Consider the following 23,090-nt stretch of genomic DNA (forward strand, 5'->3'; position numbering starts at 1 on the left):
AATCAGTAGGTCATGAATATTACTTTACCTTTCAAGCAAACGTCACTACTACCAGTCAAATTTGTTAAGTATTAACATGAGAGAATTTGGATAAACATTAATGATTTACAATCTAAGTTTCTAGTCACCAAATGAAACAATAACCATAGTGCTAACAGTTGAGTGTGTGAGTGAATTAGATAGAGAGGGGCAAGAATGTGTTTCTTTGCTTTTTCAGGCTTTTACATTTGATAGGTTTCTTAACAGTCTAAGATTTATTCTATTCCTGAGGCTTAAAATAGTACAGAAACTCTGGTACTGTTAATAAAATATCATAAAGCAGGAAAACAAATAATTTGAGTCATAGAGTCAGACAGCACAGAAACAGACCCTTCGGTCCAACTCGTCAATGCTGACCTAGCTCCAACTGCCAGCATTTGGCCTGTATCTTTCTAAACCCTTCCTATTGATGTAACCATCCAGATGCCTTTTAAATGTTGTAATTGTACCAGCCTCCATCTCTTCATCTGTCAGCTCATTTAATACACGCACTACCCTCTGCATGAAAAAGTTGCCCCTCGGGTCCCTTTTAAATCTTTCCCCTCTCACCATAAACCTGTGGCCTGTAGTTTTGGACTCCCCTACTCTGGGAACAAGACTTTGACTATTCACTCTATCCATGTCCCTCTATTTTATAAACTTCTGTAAGGTCACCCCACAGCCTCCGATGCTCTGCGGAAAAAGTGATTTGTCGTGATGGAAGCATGTCGAACTCCTGGATGCCAATGTGATCCAGGACAAACAGGTCTGCAGTCAGCATTCACAGCTCGAGGAGCTTTGGCTCTAAATTATTGAGTATGAGATTGAGATCGATGTCAGAGTCCTGGCTATCTGCTCAGGACTGGAGAGATATGCACAGTGAGACAGGAGGGAACCAGTCATTATTTTCCCATGTAGATACCATAGGCAGGACAAGGAAAGAAATTCTTTGTGAGGAGAAAATTACGAAGGAGATCTTCAAAGGTAGTAGTTTCTGGATATGCCATAGTTTCCAAGCCATGTGTGAATTACTATATGGTGAATAAGATTAGAGAAATGAATGCGTAACTCAAGGTCTTATCAAATAGAGTTGGTTCTGGTTCTTGTGGCATGTGGAGAAATCATAATAAATCTACTGGAACTCTTTAAGAAAGGAATTTGTGCTACAGATAAGGGAGAACTGCATGGACTGTACTGGATTTCCAGAAAGCATTTAAAAAGGTGCCACATCAAAGTTTATTGCAAAAAATAAGGCTGGGGCTTTCTTTCACTGCAGCGTAGCAGGCTGCGAGGTGACTTCATAGAAGTTTATAGAATAATGAGGGGTATAAATAGAGTTCATGATCATTGTTTTTTCCAGAGGCTGGGGGATTTCAAGACTTAGGGGGCACATTTTTCAGGCGTGAGGAGAGAGATTTAAAAAAGACATGAGGCGCAAATATTTTACACAAATGGTGGTTCGCATGTGGAATGAACTTTCTGAGGAAGTGTTGGATGTGAGTGCAATTACAACATTTAAAAGACATTTAAGTACATGAGTAGGAAAGGTTTGAAGGGCCAGGAGCAGGCAAGTGGGACTAGTTTATTAGAACATTAGAACATAGAACATTATAGCACAGTACAGGCCCTTCGAGTTTAGTTTGGGATTATGTTTGGCATGGACTGGTTGGACCAAAGTGTTGTATGACTATTACGCTATGACTCTTGGTGTTAAGAGGGTAACAGTTTGGCAAGTTCAGAAAACTGGCTAGCTAACAGATTTGGCATAAATGTTACGAGTGGCATGCCACAGGGATCGTTACTGTGGCTGCGACTTTTTTACAATTTATCTGATGAAGGAACAGGAGCTATGGTTGCTAAATTTGCTGATGAAGTAAAAAATAGACAGGAAAGTAACTTGTAAGAGGAGGCTCCAACCACGATATAGCTTGGTTAAGTGAGTGGACACAGATCTGGCAAATGAAGTGCAAAATGCAGTCTCTGTTCACAGAAAGAAATGGTGATTGTAACAGAAGATCTTGAGGAGTCTTCAACAGGTTTAATGTGTTAAGAATCTTTTCTCTTGTGGGAGAATCCAGAACTATGGGTCATTATCTCAATAAGGAGGCACTAACTTCACAAAATCACAAAATTGTTAGAATGGTACAGAAGGAGGCTATATGACCATAAAACCATAAGACATAGGAACAGAAACTCGGCCATCGAGTCTGCTCCACCATTCAACCATGGCTGATAAGTTTCTCAACCCCATTCTCCTGCTTCCTCCATGTAACTTTTGATCCCTTCAACAATCAAGAACCTACGGGCCATTCAGCCCATCGCGCCTGCTTCAGTTCTATGACCTTGTGCCAGCCTCCTACCTTTCCCCCATATCCCTTAACACAACCTTTCTATCCAAATAACCATCCAATGCCCCTCTTGAATGCCTTAGGTGAACCTGCCTCCACCACATGCTTTCCATACCCTCACTACTCACTGAGTGGATACAATTTTCTCACATTAGCTTTGCTTCGTTTAAAATTATATCCCCTCTTTCTTTCTTTCCTTTTCTGAGTGGGAACAGCTCTTCCTTGTCTCCTCTGTCGAGCCCACTCATGATTTTGAAAATCTCTAGCAAATCTCCTCGCAGCTGTCTTCTCTCCAGGACAAACAGTCCCTGCTCCTCCCAATTAAAGACAACGATAAGGAGATTCCCTTTCTCCTGGAAGGGTTATGAGTCTTTGGAACCTTCTTCCTCAATATTACTAAGGCAAAGATGGATAGATTCCTGATAGGCAAGGTGTGGAGGTGGGGGGGGGGGGGGTTGGATTAGGGGATAGGTGGGAATGTGAAGCAAACAGATGTGCACACTGTTTGGCAAAGTAAGCTTGAGGAGCTGAGTGGTCCATTTCTGTTCCTAATTTGATTGCCCATGTGTAACTATTGTTGTATTTTGCCAAAGATAATCATGGTCATATCCACTGCAAGTTCATGCTGCCATTGTGCTGAGGGCACAGCACCTGGATAGAGAGTTCTTAGTGAGAGGCAGCCCTTACTCACCACAACAGAGTGCTTTGTAAAGTAGGTTTTGGGGGATTTTGTTGGGGCATTGCGCTTCACATCACCTCACCATAAACCCCTGTTTACTCATCAGGACAGGTCCAGCTTATTTTACAACTGGAGGTTCATCTGGTTTTCAGGTACTTACTCATGCTCACCCCAACAGCATCTCGTGCCCTTCTTGCAAATCTCAAAGCTCCTGCTACAATCATTGAATGACCAACACGAATGGTCTGTAAAAGTTTACAGTAAAACACAATTGCTCCATAAAGCTCAGACATTGAAGCCTTAACTATCACTCACAGGAAACATGTTTGTGCCATCCGTGCCCAGGCAGGACTAAGCAAGCCGGAATTTTCAGAATGTCCCTTTACAGGTGAGGCAGTGATGAAGAGATGTACTTTGGGTGCGCAGTATAGTTGAAAAACAGTCCATAAGGGGTGAATATACCTGGGGCTGGGAGCACAGTCTGTTGAGAGGTTACAATGAAAATGTGTATCTGGAACAGCTGAAGCAAATGAAGCTTCTTCATCCACTGGGCTCATTCATTCTCTCACACAATGCCTTTGGTCACAATCCACTTCTGACAGAGAGCAAGCCTACGCACCCAACCCACCGGAAAGTGCCTAAGAACAGGCAAAGACACAAGTTCACTGCAGAAGTGGTTACCAGTGGAGTAGGTCTCTGTCCTAATGAGTTAATCGCAATGGGAATCTGGTAGAATCAACAATAGCTGGGCGATACACTTTGTCAGATTACCATCCATATGTTAAGATGAAAAACTCACCTCAATGAGTCTTGCAGTGCAATAACTTCCATTCTACAAGCCCAGAACCGTCAGGATTTGCCATGAAAGTTAACAGCATTACTTTGACACATATAGAGAGGACAAGCTGGAGTTTTAAAATATTCTCTTCAAGAACAGTATTGTGAGCTAACAAGAGGTAACCTGATTGCTCTGACTGCAGCCTTAGTGGAATGGAATCTTCCTGTAGTTTACTGAATGCCTGGCCATCTAACGACTGGATAGACATCAGCAAGAATCTTCCAACACAGTGAGCACAAAAGCCTTTACTATGTGAGACAGGTCGCTATTTTCCTTGATTCTCCCTGTTGAGAGACCAAACAACTTGAAGCCAACTGTTGTACCCAACAGCTGCCACTGATTCCTCTTCAAAAACATTTATCATTGTTAAAATGCGCATCGTAAGTAGGAAGATGTCACACATTAAGAGACACATTGGATGCAAAGCCTGGCCGATAGACTGAGAAAAGCAGGGGTTTCACTAGAAATAAAGAGAATACTCAAAAAGAGTGCCTTTGAGAAAAATCGCTCAACTGCAGTTGCAGGAAACCAAGCGGGGAAATTGAAGATGGTGGAAAGGTAGCTGATGTTCGAGTGATCGACGATGGGAGGGTGCAGAAAGAGTATGGGGCGAGGACAGCTCAGGGGTTAGAGAGTTGGGGGAGTGTGCAGGGATATAAAGCAGGTGAAGGTGACACAGAAAGGCAAGGGGCTCCCATGAGATTTGCAAACAAGGACGAGGACCTTGAAATTAGAAACCCAGGGACGAGGGAGCAGTGTGGCCTGGAAGGGGTTGGAGTCATGGGATTGCAGTGTGGGCAGTATGGGGAAATGGGGAATGAGAAGGTATCGGGGCTTCATGATCGTGGTAAGAAAAATGAAGATCATGAGGGGAAAGATAGAGAAACTAAAACTGCAAACAATAAAGAAGCATGAAAGCATGGTTGGGTACAGTACTGGAACTGAATGCAGGATTTTATTGTCTATGTCACAGTGCAGCCTATACAAACAAGACTTGATACAGTTCAAGATAAGAGACTCACACACTTTTCAATGTACCAAAATCTTACATATTCATCTTGGTTTTAACCAGATGAATAAAAATTGTACCTTTTCACTCTTGAGGGGTTGATGGGCCATGTTGTCAGAACAGGAGGTAGGTTCGACTGATATACCATTTTGTTGACAGTCGAGCTGGACCAACTCTCGACAGTGAGTGTGACAAGTGTATTTGCAGCCTGGATAAAACAAAAGAGAATAGCTTATATCAGTCTGCTGCAAGGCTTCACTCAGCAACGAATGGTAATCGTTTGGTGCATAACCTGACTGGGTAATATCTAACCTGGCCTGCAATGCTGGATTTTAAACCCTCAGTTATAATATTGTAAGGCAAAAAGCGTTTGGGGTCACCATCATTAGGATCAGGTTTTTAAGGTATGATGGTGACAGACATCCCAGTACCAAGTAACCTAGGTAACTACATGTTTTAGCATTAACCTCCAAGTAGATATTCAACCTAACTTCCAAAACCTAGTTGCCTTCCCCAGAGCAGGATCATTCTCCCTAACACCCCGCCTCCCCCCATTTAGAAGCACCATCCTCACAGAATTCCCAGAAGCAGAAGGCTCAGGGCTTTAGAGATGGGTCTAGGCCCAAAATGTCAGCTATTGTCCTCCTAAGATACTGCCTGGCCTGCTGTGTTCATCCAGCTCTACACTTTGTTTTCTCGGGTTCACGGATTTATACTGGGCTCAAGAATGATTCGAGTGAAGATTTGACTCTCACTAACTTAACGTCTCTAAGAAAGCATCCAACCAACTTTCATCACAGTGACCAAACGATAATATCAAACTGACCTTAAAGTGGGGCATGGACAGGAAAGAATGGGCTTTTATTTAACAACAAATGAATGAAGCTGGAGCTTTTCTCCTCGGAGGCAAAGAGCTTTGAAAGAGGGACTCAGGATCATAGGGGTCCAGAGGGAGTAAATGAGAGAAACCATACCCATTGCTGGAAGGGTCAAGAAGCAGGGACTGTCCATTTAAAATCATTGGCAAAAGAACCAGAGGTGAGGAAGAACCTTTTTACACATCGAGTGGGTTGGCATCTGGAATGCACTGACTCAGAGGGTGATCGTGGAGATTCAATTACAGCTTTCGATTGGAAATGAGAAAATTATCTGAGCAGAAAATTTAAGACTACAGGGAGTGGGTCTTCCTGAGTCACTCTTACAGAGACCCATGGCTGTAAACCATCCAATGATTCTATAATTCTATTTGTTAGTGATACTTAGAGATAAATATTGATCAGGATAACCATGCTGTTTTTCTTTTAACAATGCCAAGCGATCTTTTACTCTCATCTGAGGGAGATAATGAGATCCTTGATTTAATCTTGGAGATAGCGAGAGCTGCAGATGCTGGAATCAGACACAACACAGCGTGGAGCTGGAGGAACACAGCAGGCCAGGCAGCATGAGGAGCTGGAGGGTCAAAGTTTTGGATTTACACCTTTCATCAGGACTGGTGAGGGGGAAAGAAGCTTGGAAATAAATCAAGGACGGTGCTGGGGGTAGATAGGCAGGATATTGATAGGTGAATGCCGGTAGGGAGTGGTGGAGATTGGTCATTGGGACGTGTGGGGTGGATGAGTTGGAGAGAACAGGTTGTGTCGGGTCAAGGAGGCGGGAATGAGAGGGATGCTTGGACATGGGATGAAGCCGGGGTGGGGAGATTTATAGTTGATTATACACTATAAACTAGAAGTTTACAGTGTATAATCAACAACACCTTCTGGTTGCCAACTATTTTAACGCCCCCTCCCATTCCCTGGGTGACATGTCCATCCTGGCCTCGTCTAGTGCCACAATGACACCACATGCAAACTGGAGGAGCAACACCTCATGTTCTGCCTCAGGAGCCTACAGCCCAATGGCCTGAACTTAGAATTCACCAGCTTTTAAATCTCCCCAACCCAGGCCTCATTTCATGTCCAACCCTCCCTCTCGTCCCCGCCTCCTTGACCTGACACAACCTGTCCATCATCTCTCTCATCTATCCACCCCACCCTTCCCAGTGACCATTCCTTCATACCGCCTACCTGCATCCAGCTATCGCCACTCCACCAACCCTCCCCTACCACCACTCCTCCTCCCTCAATTTATTTCCGAGCGCCATTCTCCTCCCCAGTGCTGCTGAAGGGTGTAAACCCAAAACGCTGACTCTCCTGCTCCTCTGATGCTGCCTGACCTTCTGTGCTTCTCCAGCCCCACACTGTGCTGACCCTGATTTAATCAATTATTTGATAAACAGTGGCCCCAGCAATGCAGGGCTGAAACATGGACTGTGTGTTGGAGTGTCTAAGATTGGACACTTGTACCTTTGACCTTCTGGCTGGAGTCTGACCAAATGAAGCCTACGTAGCTAATTGCTGTTACCACCTTAAAACCATAAGACATGGGAACACAAGTAGACCATTCAGTCTGTTCTGTCATTCAGTGAGATCATGGCTGATCCTCACCTTCACCTTCCTATGTTTTCCTCATAACCCTTGACTCCATTACTGATTAAAAATCTATCTACCTCAGCTTTGACTACATTTAGTGATCGAGCATTGACAGCCCTCTGTGGTAAAGAATTCCACAGATTCACTACCCTCTGAGAGAAGAATTTTCTCCTCATCTCTGTCTTAAATGTGTGAGCCCTTAGTCTGAGATTATTCCCTCTGGTCCGAGACTCTCTTGGGGTGGGGGTGGGGGTGGTGGAAACAAACTTTCCACATCTACCTTGTCAAGTTCCCTAATATTCTCGTATGTTGAGGTTGTCTGCCTTGGAAACAGAAAATACGGCGTGGAGTTGCAGGAAAATGTAAATTGTGACCATCCAAATCAATGTAAAATACGTAAAAGGTCTGCTATCAAAGTACCTCGCTAAGGTCTGGAGTCGACAATTCTCTGGCAGACACAAAGAGAAAAACTACACCACCTGGACTCCTATCTCTGCCCAGTCCACCACAACACTTCCAGGGACCACTGCATCCAGCTGTTAATACCAAACTTGGCCAGACTCAGGAGCAGGCTCACCAGGAGGTCCTCCAATCTGCCCACACAACCTCCTCCGTGCACACCAGGTGCCCAAAGATTAGGAGATTGGGCCTGAAATGCAACCAAAAACACAGCAATGAAATAATCAAACAGGAGGTGCAAGCAGCCGCCACCAATATGTACATGATCCAGGGGTTCCACAGGTCACTTAACATGTCCAACTGCGTGGGGCACTGCCTTCCCCAGTAATGGGAAGAAGACAAACTCCTAACTCCCAATGGATGATTCATGACCCTTGGCCAAACAGTCCTGTCATCTGCATTGCCGTAAGTCTTTTGCGGCAGATGAATGGAGTAGTTTGACCACAATGTGTCTTAAATGCCCCAAGGATATCCTTCCCTGGCTGCAGTCGTGCAAAGCAATGTCCGAGAAGTTAGCCTTCATTCCCAAGAGTCTCCGAGGCTTGGATTTTCACGTACCTAATAGGCCAGCAAAGTAAAGAAAACATGGTACTGCTTCCCCCATTTCCAATCCTGCCAACTTCAGAGATGTTAGACCTCTGGATGCTTATTTCCTACCATCATTAAATCACTGTGTTACTCATCAACATAACAATGACCAAACATTACCCACAAGGGGTAGAGGAAGAATAACAAATGTTAAGGTGGGGAGAAAGGAAGCAAGCTCAATTAAAACAAGGTCAAAGAGAGAAATGATGCAGTCCCATCCCCGCAATGCCCTGCTCTCTCTAAAGGCATCAAAGATGTTGGCGCTCTCTCTCCAAGGAAACCCAGGAATGAATGTTGCCTTGGCAGAGGGGCAGGCAGTCGGGAACAATGACATCCTCCAGGACCACTGCATCCAGCTGTTAATAGCAAACTTGGCCAGGCCCAAGACCAGACTCACCAGGAGGTCCTACAGTCTGCCCTCACCCCTCCTCCGTGCACACCAGGTGCCCAAAGATTAGGAGCCTGGGCCTGAAATGCAACCAAAAACTCAGCAATGAAATAATCAAACAGGAGGTGCAAGTGGCCGCCACCAATAAATTCATGGTCCAGGGATTCCACAAACATTTTGGCTTGGGGTCCACAATCTAGGATGACAGGGAGCTGCTCCATGCAAAACCCACTATTGCCAGACCCCAACTCTCACTCGAGCGGGCAAGTACAGACACCTGCACCCGGAATTAGACATTCACAGAGTTCACCACCAGCTCGCTCTCTAACATCAGAGATTTTCATGAGGTTGGGTGACCACTGGGTTCAGTGTATTGCTGAATAGCTACAGCCCATCAAATGCAGGGTCATCGGCAGTGAAACAATTTGACAGCATGGAGACAAGTGAATATTTTGAAGAGAACCTGTGCCACAGCAATGACATTGTAAGAACATGAATGTTCCCCTCTCCTTTCCCCAGGTCCAGGTTTCTATCTGCACCTGACAACTTGAGAAAATGAGTTGCTCTTATTTTTGAACACCATGCCGCAAAGCAATGATATTTAGTGATTTTCTTTGGTTAGTTAAAAGAACTGCCTTAGTATAGGCGCTCAGAGGTTCACTATATTAATTTCAGGGATGAAAGGCTTGATGTATGAGGAGAGGCTGAGTAGTTTAGGCCTCACCAGAGGTTAGAAGAACGGGAGGAGATCTAACTGAGGTATATAAGATGCCGTATGAGATGCTCAAGGGGATTGATAAAGCAGAGGTAGAGAGGATCTAGAATGAGAGGTCGTAATTTGAGGACGATGGGCAGCAGATTTAAAACTGGCCTTTATATCACTCCAGACCCACAGCAATGCAGTTGAATCTTAAATGTCTCTGGGAAATAAGGGATGGGCCATGCCATGACATGCCATGAATAACTAAAATAAAATGTTGCACCTTTCCTCATTGGAGTTTAGATGAATGAGAGGTGATCGTATTGAAACATATAAGATCCTAAAGAGGATATCATCTCATCCCTCCAGTTGGGGAGGCTGGGAATTGAGCCACAGTTGAATAAAGAAGTGTCCTTTTTAAGATGGAGAGAAGGAGAAATTTTTTCAGACAGGTTTGAGTTTGTGGAATTCCTGGCCCCAGGAAGCAGTGGAATGAATTTATTGAAGGCCAAATTAGATTGACTTTTCACAGGTAAGGGAGTCTAGAGGTTATGGGGTGCAGGCATGGAAGTGGGGTTGAGCCCACCACCACATGGTCTTATTCGTTGGTGAAGCAGGCTTGTAAGGCCAAAAGGCCTGACTTTGCTTTTAGGTCCTATGTAAGGCCCTTAGCTTGTGTCGCTTCAATAAAAATAACAAACAGAAAGGAAGTTATGCTTGGTCCACGCTTTCCTCACACTCCCCGTTCTTGACCACTGATTGTGTTCCAACATTCAACAAGGCAATTCTCAATAAGTTCAAATCCAACTTCTGCTGAGAAGCAGCAAATGCAAAACCAGTCCCAGGGAGATCCAAGAAAATCTGGATCAAAGTGTCACCACATTCTCTGTACTCAGGGGTCTCGTTGCTTCGGGGTAGTGACCCTACATCTGGGAAGAAGATCTGGGCTCGAGATCCACGTGTTATGAAAGTGTGACTGAATAGGATGATAAAAAATATTTTTGTTTTACAGTCTGCACTCAATCCTTGCAGTAAAACGTCAACTCGTGATGATCTAACCAAGGAATGGCAGATGGTGTTCAACTAAGGTAAATGTGAGGTGTTGCATTTTGGTAATACAAACCAAGGCAGGACTTATACACTTAACAGCAGGGCCCTGGAGAGTGTTGCTGAGCAAAGAGACTGAAGGGTGCAAGTACATAGTAGCTTGAAAGTAGAGTTGCAGATGGACAGGGTGGTAAAGAAGGAGTTTGGTATGCTTGTCTTCATTGGTCAGTGCATTGAGTACAGGAGTTGGGAGGTCATGTTGCGAGTGTGCTAGACATCGGTGAGGCCACTTTCGGAATATTGCATTCAATTCTGGTCTCCCTGCTACAGGAAACATGTTGTTAAACTTGAAAGGACTTATGAGGATGTTGGCAGGGTTGGAGGGTTTGAGCTGTAGGGAGACACTTTTTTCCTTGGAACATCAGTGGCTGAGGGGTGATCTTGTAGAAGTTAATAAAATCATGAGGGGCATAGATAAGCTGCATAGCTGAGGTCTTTTCCCAGGATAGGGAAGTCCAAAACTAGAGGGTGTGGGTTTAAAGTGAGAGGGGAAAGACTTAAAAAGGATCTGATAGGTAACTTTTTCCACATAGAGGGTGGTGCATTTATAGAATGAGCTGCCAGAGGAATCGGTCATTGAGGGTACAAATATACCATTTAAAAGACAGTTGGACAGGTACTTGAATAGGAAAGGTTTAGAGGGATATAGGCCAAATACAGGCAAATGGGACCAGTTTAGTTTGGGAAGCCAGGTTAGCATGGACAAGTTAGGCCAAAGGGTCTGTTTCTATGCTGTATGACTCTATGACGCTAACCCAGGCAAAGACACGAGCAACAAAACCAGCGTGGCACTTTTGCAACAGTAAGTGCCATTTTAAGACCAATAGTGTTGGGTTTGGCACAATTTCCAGCAGCAAAAGGGCTACCTGAAAGGGACTGTTACAGTGAGAAAATAGATCATGGAAGTATGTGGTTCACACAGTCAAATATGTAATTTTGAAGTGGAGTCGCTTCTGTACCAGGAGGAAATGCGGCAGCCAATGTGTGCACAGCAAGCTCCCACAAACATCAAGGAGATTGATGACCAGATAATCTGTTTCATTGACATTGGCTCGAGGGATAAATATTTCCCACAGCATTCACACTCCCCTTCTCTTCCGCAAACAGGGCCAAAGGCCCTTTGAAAATACTGGTGAAAACAAGTGGGGCCTAGGTATCTCTGACAATGCAGCACACTGTCAGTACTGCACTCGGTTACCAAACTAAACGATATCCTGCAGCCCCTACTGCGGGGGTTTATACCCAAGATATACTGACCTGGTGATCTGACAGTAGCCGATCAAACTGACAAGCTCAAATCAGTAAGGTAAGAAACACAAAACATTCCAATACTGCCATACAACTGGGAAGCAGAATGACAGACTCAGTCCAAGTGTAGTATCGCATCTTAAAAGGAAAAAGATCTGTACTTTCTAATTGATATTACACGGTCCCTACGAGACTAAAAACACACACAAGTATAATTAAATGTCTGTGCACGGGTTACAACAGCTTTGTTTTGACACAACTGGAAAACGTGCTGGGTGGAGCACGAAAGGCCCACAAACAGGGCATTGAATCATTGGTGACTGAAACAGGGCTAAGCGTGCCATAGTGCTCTGAACAAAAGTACTGCAATCACACTTGTTGATCCTGCCATCGGTTAGGTGCAGTGAGTAATTTGCCAGGCCAGCAGTTTTATAGCCACACGTTTGCTCTTTCTAGGGTTAACAGCAGAGCATCAGAAAGCAATGCGCATCAGCAGAAGTTCAGTATCAAGGGAAATCCACAATCACCAGACCACAACACAGTTAAAGTTTCAGGTATAAATGATGTAACAAAAGGCTTTAAAATGTTGTTCTTATCAGATACTATATTAGAAGAGAAAAGGCACTCATCCATACCTGAAGGTTTTCTTCTTGTTACCTGGAACTTGATTTTACCCGACAGTTTGCATATAGCTACTCCCATCACGATACTCCAGGACAACCGCTACTCCCCAGTGAAGCAAGTCACTCTAACGTCGCTGGCTCTGCATCAGAGCGAACTTGTCACAGGGCAGCGTGCACCTATGACTGATCACTGGCCAAACCCCATCTCCTTACTATCCAACCTCTGTGTGAGCTTCATTTGCCTGCCTGTCGGCAACAGTGAACAGCTGTCGGTTAATGGGTTCGGGCTTCTAAATCTGTTAGTGTAGCATTTGAATTTCAAATGGGATGCTGTTTTAAATGTTCAAAAATAGCCCTGCTGAGGGAATCTCATTACTACACACTGGAGGTGAGATGCGAATCAAAGGACACAATGTGTATCAAAGCCAACACAGCTGCACACTTGCTTCAGAAACAGTCAATCATCCAATGTCCTATTAGTCTGCTGATTAGATGCACGCAGTGCTTTCGAGAGGGTGGCTTTTCTGGAGAAGCCAACCATTTAATTATTCAGAGCTTCTGAATGTCTGAAGGTCTCTGTGTCCTTGTCTCTAAGTGTCTAACCCCTTCCACATTCTTTGCAGTCTCCTTCAACCCTGGAGCAGCTCCCCAAGTTCTTGATCCCAAGTTCCATGCATTCCCTGCATCCACCCAACTCCTACATTTGGTGGTCCAGCCTGCAGATACCCACTGTAATCCTCTCACTAAACTCCCAACCAACACAGAAGTGATGTCAGAGATAGTAAGAACTGCCGATGCTGGAGTCTGAGATAACAAGGTGTGGAGCTGGAGGAACACAGCAGGATCAGAGGAGCAGGAAAGCTGACATTTCCAGTCTGGACCCTTCTTCAGAAAAAAAGGGAGGTGATGTTAAATGTTTGTAGAGCCTATGGCTGCACTATATTTGCAGCTGTATGAACAGATCTGATGGGAACCATGTCGTACAAGCTATAAAGAGATACCAGAGAAGGTGCCAAAGATATGAGCAAGGATGATAGGAATATAGAAATGAAGAAAATAGTTGCTGGAATAGGTCACACGGCCCTTTGAGCCTGCTCCCCCATTCAGCAATTTCTCCTCATCTCAGTCCTAAATGATTTACTCTGTATGCTTAGACTGTCAGCCCTGATACCTGAAATGAGAATTTACAGCTATAAAGAAAAGTAGAGCGAGCAAGAGCTGTTTACTCTAGAAAAGAGAAGGCCAAGGGGTGACCTGATAAAAGTGTTTATGATTATAGTTTGATGCATAGCTAGAATCATGGAGTCATAGAGCTGTACAGCATGGAAACAAACTCTTCAGTCCATCGCGTCCATGTCGACCACATAACCTAAATTAATCTAGTCCCATCTGCCAGCATTTGGCTCCAATCCCTCTAAACCTTTCCTATGCATATACCCATCCTCTACCTTACAGATATTATAATTGTACCAGCCTTCACCACTTCCTCTGGCAGCTCCATACACATACCACCCTATGCATAAAAATGTTGCCCCTTGGATCCCCTTTGAATTTTTCCCCTCTCACCTTAAAACCTACACCCTCTAGTTTTAGACTTCCCTATCCTGGGAAAAGACCTGGTCTATTCACCCTATCTATGCCCCTCATGATTTTACAAACTTCTACAAGGTCACCCCTCAGCCCCTGACACTCTAGGAGAATGGCCCCAGCCTATTCAGCCTCTCCCTATAGCTCAAAGCCTCCAACCCTGGCAACATCCCTGTAAATCGTTTCTGAATACTTTCAAGTTTCAGGACATCTTTCCTGTAGCAGCGAGACCAGAATTGCATGTGGTGTCCCAAATGTGGTCTAACCAATGTCCAGTACAGCCACAAGATGACATCCCAACTCCTAAACTCAATGCACTGACCAACAAAGACTGAGGTCTTTAAAATTACAGAGGGCTCAACAGAGTAAGCACTAAGATTGTGACAAAGGTTGGCTTCATGAGGGAGACCAAAACTGAGGGCTTTGAATTTAAGACAGTCATCAGTAAATCCAATGAGAATACAGGAGAAATTTCTCTACCCAGAGAGAGAGTGAGGTTAGAATATGGAACTCAGGAAGTAGCTGAACTGATTGTTGTGGATGTATCTAAAGAGAGGTGAGGTATCCGGTTGAAGGAGAGAGGAGCAGGAGGCCATTTTGATAGTGTTTGGTGAGAATGGAAGGAAGAGGTTACCACTTGACGAGGTGCAGAAGGCCTGTGATTGGCTGCAGAGTTGGATGATGAGTTTACCAAATTCAGGATAAAGGAGCGAGAGAAAAAGGGGAACATCGACAGAGAGGAGAGATGAAAGCAAGAAAAGTGGATTGGGAAATGGAGAAGGTGGGTGGGGGGGCAAAGGAACTGGGAAGAAATACAGTAAGATTTATGGAACAGCAGGAGGCTATTCAGGCCATCAGATACATTCCAGTTGAAAAACAGCAATATAGCCTAATTCTGGCTTCCAGCCTGTCCCTCTTGTAGGAAACACAGCTGCTAGTATTTTTTCTTTACATTGGTCTCTGAGTGTCTCTGCCTCTACCACTCTTTCGGGCACTGAGTTCCACAACTGTCCGAGTGAAAACATTTCTCCTCAATCTTCCTTTCCAACGCTCCACTATGACTCAGGGTCAACTTGTGCTTGATAACATTCCTGGGAAATGCCTTGGTTTGCTTTAGTGTATTAATAAAACTATACAAATGCTTGTTGTTGCTGTTTGAGAGGGAGAGGGGAGTGGAAAAGGAAGGAGACAGGACAAGTGAGGAAAGGCATAGAGAACCTTATTTCCATGGCTACATTTTCCTGAATTGATTGCCTGCCAAAGCCAGAAAGGTGTCCTCGACATAGAGTCATGGTAAATGGCCCTTTGGCCCATTGAGTCTGTGCCAGTGGAAAACATCACATAAATATCCAGCACTGGGCCCACAGCCATCATGATGCCTGTTCAAGCGATCTTCCCACTCTTCCCCTCTGCCAGAGGCTCGTGTCTGAAGAGTTGACGGGTTGATCTGGAAGCAGTTAGGCTACATTATGAACACACCTCCCTTAGCCATCAAATCTGAGAGTGGGACTTGAACCCACAACTCCTAGCTCTGAGCCAGCGGCACTACCCAATGCACCACTCAAAGGGAAACTGCCAAACAGCTCTGTTTAAAGAAGTAGGTATCTCACGCTCATCGTATCCCACGGTCTTGTGAGATAATCAGTCACAGATCATAGAAATATTAGTGTGGAACAATGGTTTACAGATCAGTAATTTAATCAGGAAACAAACTGCCCCAGGATTTGTGTTTACAGTTCATGAGTTTCACTGAATTGGATTCGTTATGAGCCTGTTTCCTGCAAGCAGGACTCTTTTCTGTAAGTGACTCTCTCAATGTTATGGTCTGCCATAAAGCGATTATCTCCATTCATTCACCAGCAATTTTAACCATTAATGAAGGCCGCTCTCTGATAAGGCAGCACCTTGCTGTTAATGCTTAGTACAAGAAGCTCCCTCACTCCTAAAATCTCCTTCGGTTTAGGATTGTATAATGTTACTGGCACAGATTGAGGTCGTTCAGCCCCATTATGTCTGTGCCAGCTCTCTGCCAAATTTATTTCCCTCTGCAGATGATTCACTTTTAAAAGCTATGATTGAACCTGCCTCCAATGCACACTCGGACAGGGCATTACAGATCCCGCATTTAAAAAAACATGTTTTTCGGTATTGTGTTACTTTCGGTTCCCTTCTCATTCACATTAAGTTGGTGCCACTGAGTTTGAATGGTAAAAAGTCCTAGACAGTGCAGAAAGAGGCCATTCGGCCAATCAAGTTTCATCTTTTATTCATTCACAGGATGTGGGCATTGCTGGGCGGCCAGCATTTATTGCCCATCCCTAACGGCAGTTGAGAGTCAACATTTGTTATGGGTCTGGAGTCATATGTAGGCCAGACCAGGTAAAGGCGGCAGCTTCCTTCCCTAAAGGACATTAGTGAACCAGATGGGTTTTTCCCCTAACATTGGATTCACAGTCATCACTAGGCTCTTAATTTCAGATATTAATTGAATTCAAATCCCACCATCTGCCGTAGCGGGATTTGAACCCGGGTCCCCAGACTGTCATCTGGGTCTCTGGATTAACAGTCCAGCAATAACATCACTAAGCCATCGCCTCCCGCTATTTGCACCAGCCCTCTGGACAGCATCCAGGCCCAGTCCCTCAATCTCTTCTGCAAATGGGAAAAGTTTCTCCCTGGCAGCCCTGTAGAGATCCCTCATGGTTTAAAACAAGATTAGAGACACATTGTCAAGGCATTGCTGAGTTGACCCAACAGCAGTAGTGGTGGTTAACAAAGAAGAGGAGAAGTATCAATGTCACTAGGTGTCTGTGGTGATAGTCCATTATTATCCCAATTTAAATAAAAAGCTAACTAGAAAATAGGAAATGGGAGGCTGAAGCAGGCCAATTTCTGCAACAGACTTTGCAAACACTGTTCTATACACTGGGTTAGAACACAGTGATGATAACAGATATTGCCCATGCTCACAGAGATACATCAATCAAAATTAGATCAAGTTCAATTTGCTTAAAGGTCTTTCAAAGCATTAGCTCTGGATTATTATTTCATTATTTAGAGATATTCTTTATTTATTGCACATTATGAGGTTCCCAAGGAAACATAATCCATGCGAAAAAAAACTGAAAAGAAGTTTATGCATTTAAACATTGCAACTAAATATTTAATATTTTTGCGTCATCGTTAAGACCATCTTTTTCCTCATCTGCATTGCAGGCTCCAAGGGCCGAATGGCCTCCTCCTGCTCCTATCTTCTATGTTTCTATGTCTGTAATATTACTCAATGTCAGTCCTGTCTCAGCTCATCTGCTTCATGTCTATGTTACCTCTAGAACTAAATATGAAGACATGTTTCCCTCTGGTCTCCCACAAAGGCAATAAAAATGCGATGGGCTGAAGGGCTTGCTCTGTCCTATATGGCTCTTGGGTTCTGTGAATCTACTCGCCCTAGGATTGTCTGAAAGTCTGCTGCCTTGGCAGTTACCTTGCACAGAGTCACATTTCCCCTCACGCCTGTCTTCACTGGTTTACAGTGACACCCAATCAAGCAAGATTTTAGAAGTGTTTATTTGTTTTCAAATCCTTTGCCCTTCCCTATTCTGTAAGGTGCTCCAGCCCCATCATCCTCTGAGATATCTTTCTCCAACTCTGGCCCCTGACATTAATCATTCCATCTCTGGTAGCCATGAATCTCTGGAATCCCGTCTTTACTTTCCTCCTTGAAAATAGATACTCTTTAAAACATACTATGCTTAGATCAAGATTTTGATCATCTGACCTAACACTGGCTTAACACCATTTTTTTGTTTGATAGTACTCCTGAGAGGTACCCTGATTATGTTTAAGGTGCTATATAAAGTTAGGTTGCTGTCGTTTGAGTTGCTGTCATGTGATCTTTTCTCTGCAGCTCCTCTGTAAAGTGGGAGAAACATGTAGTTTTGCACATAGGACATAATCCATCTTAAACCCCCGCACTTCAAACAAACTGGGAGTTTTCAACTATGTTTACAAGGATGCTGCCTGGACTGGAGGGCAGGTCTTATGAGGAAGGGTTGAGGGAGCTAGGGCCTTTTCATTGGAGCGAAGAAGGATGAGAGATGACTTGATAGAGGTCTACAAGATGATGAGAGGCATAGATAGAGCAGATTGTCGGAGACTTTTTCCCAGGGCGGAAATTACTATCATGAGGGGGCATAATTTTGAGGTGATTGGAGGAAGGTATAGGGGAGATGTCAGAGGTAGGTTCTTCACACAGTGAGTGCTGGGCATGTGGAATGCGCTGCTGGCAGTGGTAGTGGAGTCAGATACTTTAGAGAATTTTAAGCGACACTTGGATAGGCACATGGAGGATAGTAAAATGTAGGGTATGCAGGGTAGATTGATCTTAGTAGGATAATAGGTTGGCACAACACTGTGGGCCAAAAGGCCTGTACTGTGCTGTTCTGTTCTATGTTTTAACACGGCATCTAGGTTTCCTTTCAGTATGGTGGGATTTTAAACAAAAGAAATGGTTTGCACCCTAAGATCTATAGAAGTCCCACTAAAAGACTGTAACAGGATGAGATTCTACACCTTCTCCTGTTTGGACCAAGTTACCTACAGCTGTTCCCAGTAATGCTCTATGCCAGAATGGACAATGTGATCAAAATCACGACAAACCCACAGTGACAGCCAGGACACAAATTACTTCCTTATTTCATTATCTGGTGCACTGCAGCTCATCTCATCTTAAATGAGGAAATCAACATGATATTTCAGTGAACCTGCTGTGTCATTGATTCACAGCGAAGGATGAGATCTGGCGAAGGAGTCAGTGCTCCGAAGCAAGCTCAGTGTGGTCCAGTGTGTTTTTATAGCCATTGTTGCTGTAGAGTGCTCGTCAATATTTGGTGGACTTGGGACGATGGCCGAAACATATTGACATAAAAAGCTAAATGTCCTGTCAATCCAAAGACATGTGGCTCTCTCTACCCTCTCGGTTGGAGATAATAGGTCCTGTTATGCTGTTTGAAAGAAGTATAGGGGGCTTCTACAGCATTTTTGCAATACTTATATCTCAACCAACCTCATTAAGATAGATGAGAAAGTAAGAATTGCCGATGCTGGAGTCAGAAATGACAGTGTGGAGCTGGAGGAACACAGCAGGCCAGGCAGCATCAAAGGAGCACGAAAGCTGATATTTCAGGTCGATGCTCCTGTTTCTTTCCTGAAGAAGGGTCCCGACCCAAAATGTCAGCTTTCCTGCTCCTCTGATGCTGCCTGGTCTCCTGCATTCATCCAGCACCACACTGTGTTATCATTAAATAGATGAGATGGTCTTTAACACATTGCTATGTGTATGAGCTTTCTGCATGAAAATTGACCATCACAACTACAATGGTGACTACACATCAAAAGGTACTTCATTAGCTGTTTAAAATCTGGACAACATTCAGAATTGGGCTGATGATGGACCAGTAATATTCAGGTCACCCAAGTGTTAGGCATTGACCACCTCCAACAACCAAAAAACTAACAATTCTCTTCACATTCAGCCACATTATCCCTACTGAGCACATCTCGTCAACATCCTGGGGATTATTGTCGACCAGAAACTGAACTCGGCCAGCTTCATAAATAACATGGCTACAGGGGACATTCAGAAACTGGGAATTCTGTAGCGAGTAACTCAGCCCCTGAGTCATCAAAGCCTGTCCACCTATCAAACAAAGTCACATTTCCAACTTGCCAGCTGAGTATCAGCTGTAGATCAATACCTCCAATTTGAAAGGGAAACAAAACTTATCCAGGGCCCAAGTCAGGAGTGTCATCGAATATTCCGTACTCACCTCAAACATTCATTTCAGAAAAGATTAAATGTAGGTCGACATCAAGATGGAGGTTTCTTTTCTCTAGGAGGGGGGATTTCAAGACTAGGGGCACATTTTTAAAGTGAGATTAAGGTGAGAGAGATTTTAAAAAGTCACAAGGGGCAAATATTTTACACAGAGGGTAATCTGCATGTGGGGTGACCTTCCTGAGGAAGTGGTGGATGTGGGCACGATTACAAGTACATGAATAGAAAAGATCTGGAGGGATATAGGCCAGGACAGGGCAGGTAGGACTAATTTAGTTTGGGATTATGTTCAGCATGGACTAATTGAACTAAAAGTTCTGTTTCCAAGCTGTATGATTCTATGACTCTATGAAGCTAGATTTATAAACTTGCTTCTCTTGCCTTAAATGGTCAATCTGGTGATTTTTAATTGGATTCTATTTGATAAATGTGAAGCAAAACCTGAAAAGCAACAATTTAGAAAGCCTGAGGCCTAAGGCCTAACCATCAGAACTAAACTTAGAATTTAGCTGTTGGCACTGTGAAGTCATAATTTTCAAATGCTACAAGGCCAAAGAGGAATGTTCGTAACGTGTGTTTTGTGTTGTTCAGTTTTGTTTCTCTTTCAAATTGTAGGTACTGTTTTACAGCTGATACTCAAGTCACAAGTTGGAGATGTGACTTTGTTTTACACTGAGTTCATAGCCATTCCTTGATTAGACTAAATTTAACTCTGAAAAACGTAGGACGTGAACAAAGTACAAGCAACAACATTACTTACAGTCTTACAAGCACACAATTATTTATTTTTGTAGCGAGCAGTGAGAAATTTACCAGTTTTCCTTGTCACAGCATATGATCAAACCTGAACTCCACCAACTTTCAGCCTTGACCAAGACTACAACAGCATTAATTATGCAGACAGGTGGCAAATGCCTGGCTCACCTTCTCTTGAGTTTAGACGAGTGAGAAGTGATCTTCTCAAGGTGTTTAAATTGACAAAGGGAGTCTTAGAAAAGAACAGAATGACCACAGCTCAAAAGGAAGTCATAACTTCAAGTACTTGACCTCTCATGGCAGCTATCCAGACCCTGAACTCGGCAACTGCCTCCTCACACCTCTCTGTCTCTCTACCTCCCTCTTCTCCTTGAAGACGCTCTTGAAAGCCTACACCTTTTCCACATTTGTGGTCATGTGGCCTAATATCTCCTTCTGTGGCTCCCCACCATACTTTGTTTGATGATACTCCTGCAAAACACCTTGGAATGTTTCTCCATGTGGTCGCAAGTTGCTGTGGTAACTGGGGTTCCTTAAACGTGAAAAATGGGAAGAGAATATAACTTGTCCTGAAAAGCCTGCTGCCAATGGGGGGTTGTGACTGTTGGAAGTGTGTTGTGTACGTAGGTCTCTGCAGATGCAACCCTGGGCCTGAGAACTGAGATGGGAATGTCACTGAGTCAGAACTCCCCATGAGCTAGGCTTTTCGAAGACATGTGATAAAACAAGGCCCAACTCACATCGGCTGTGCTTTATTTTCTTGGACGTTATCCAGATGCTTCTGTGGAGGATTAAGTAATTTGAAATGAGAAAAAGAGGCTAAATAAGTAATCAGTTCATGACAGGCGTCCATTAGTGCTCAAATTATATAATAAACAGTTGCTAGGTCACCACTGAAAGGTTCAAGTAAAGCTTTTATCAATCTTAAAGCTTTCAAAGTTGCGGTTATGATCACTCGGGAATTAGTTGCATTTTGCTCTTCCAGGAAAGATTATTTCTGGATGAGTCTTATTCTGGAGTTCAGTCCCTGTGCATCGCTTTGATCGTCGCTCATCAACTTTCAGCTTCACAAAGCTCCAGGTCACTTTGCTGTCTGAACTAATCCTCAGGACTCAGTCTTGTAATCTCAACAAAGGGAAGAAATCACTGATGTGGTAACTCTCTGCCAAATGTGCATACATTGGAGACAGCTTGTGTAAGATTACCTTTGGGTAGCAACTTGGCAGTTGTAGGTTCAAGAACTAGTCTGGAGATTGTATTGGAAAGGGCCAATTGCTCAAATTGGCTGTCTCAGGAGTTAGTATCAGTGGGGTACATAAATTGGAATCCACGGCCTAATGAACACTAATTACATTTACACTAATGGCCAGTGCACCAAACTGTGAAATTACTCCTTAAAAGGTATTAGAAAGCATTCAGGAGGAAGATAATATGTTTCCAGGGAAGGATTGTTGAGCCATTTGACACTGGTTCAATAGGACATTTCCTGAAATCAGGGTAGCATATAATTGGTGTGCTCTCCACAGTGCAGTAAAAATGTTGCTCACATTCTAGAATGCAGGAAACTGGTTATCGAGATCCTTCAATTTCACTCTACAAACTCTGTGACTCTTGTAAGCAATCCCTCCGTCATATGCTGCTCAAAATAGCGGCACGGATCCCAACTTCTCTTCAACCTTTTGAAATTAGTGGTTTTTTAGAGTAGATTAAGAGAACCTTTATTTTACTTAGGACCAAGCGTCCTTTGCGTTTATCCAAGTATTCTGCTCACAGAACACTATTGGTAGCAGCTACACATTAATATTGCACCAACAGTCAGTTCAAAGTCACTCTCAAAGCCTTCTATGTTTTCTGATGTCTCATTCTGTTTATTCCTTCAACAACATACAGCTATTCACATGTTTCAGTGTTCCTCATCAATCCCAGTCCATCCAATTCTTCACTCCTGCCAGTTAGGGGGAAAAAGAAAGGCTTGTGCTTATAAACAGCAACTTTTACAACATAGGAGACATCACATAGGAACACTGGAACAGAAATAGTTCATTCAGCCCTTGACTCTATTCTGCCATTTAGTGAGATCTGCCTAACTGCATATACCTGCCTTTGGCCCTTATCCCTTAATACATTTGTTAAACAAAATCTTATCGATCTCAGATTTAAGATTAACAACGGATCCAGATCAACTGCCATTCGTGGAATAGAGTCCAAACATTTACCACCTGTGTGTGTAGAAGTGCTCCCTAACATCTCTCCAGAACGGCCTAGCGCTAATTCTGAGGCCATGTCCCCGAGTTTAGAATCCCCAATCAGTGGAGCTGGTTCATCTTTACCTACACCATCTTTTCGTGTTAACATCTTGAAGCCTTTGAGCAAATCACCCAACTTTTTCTAAATTTTAGAGAAAACTAGCCTAATCTGAAAGGAATTTGCAG

Source organism: Stegostoma tigrinum, chromosome 18 (genome assembly GCF_030684315.1).
Source record: "Stegostoma tigrinum isolate sSteTig4 chromosome 18, sSteTig4.hap1, whole genome shotgun sequence".
Lineage (NCBI taxonomy): Eukaryota > Metazoa > Chordata > Chondrichthyes > Orectolobiformes > Stegostomatidae > Stegostoma > Stegostoma tigrinum.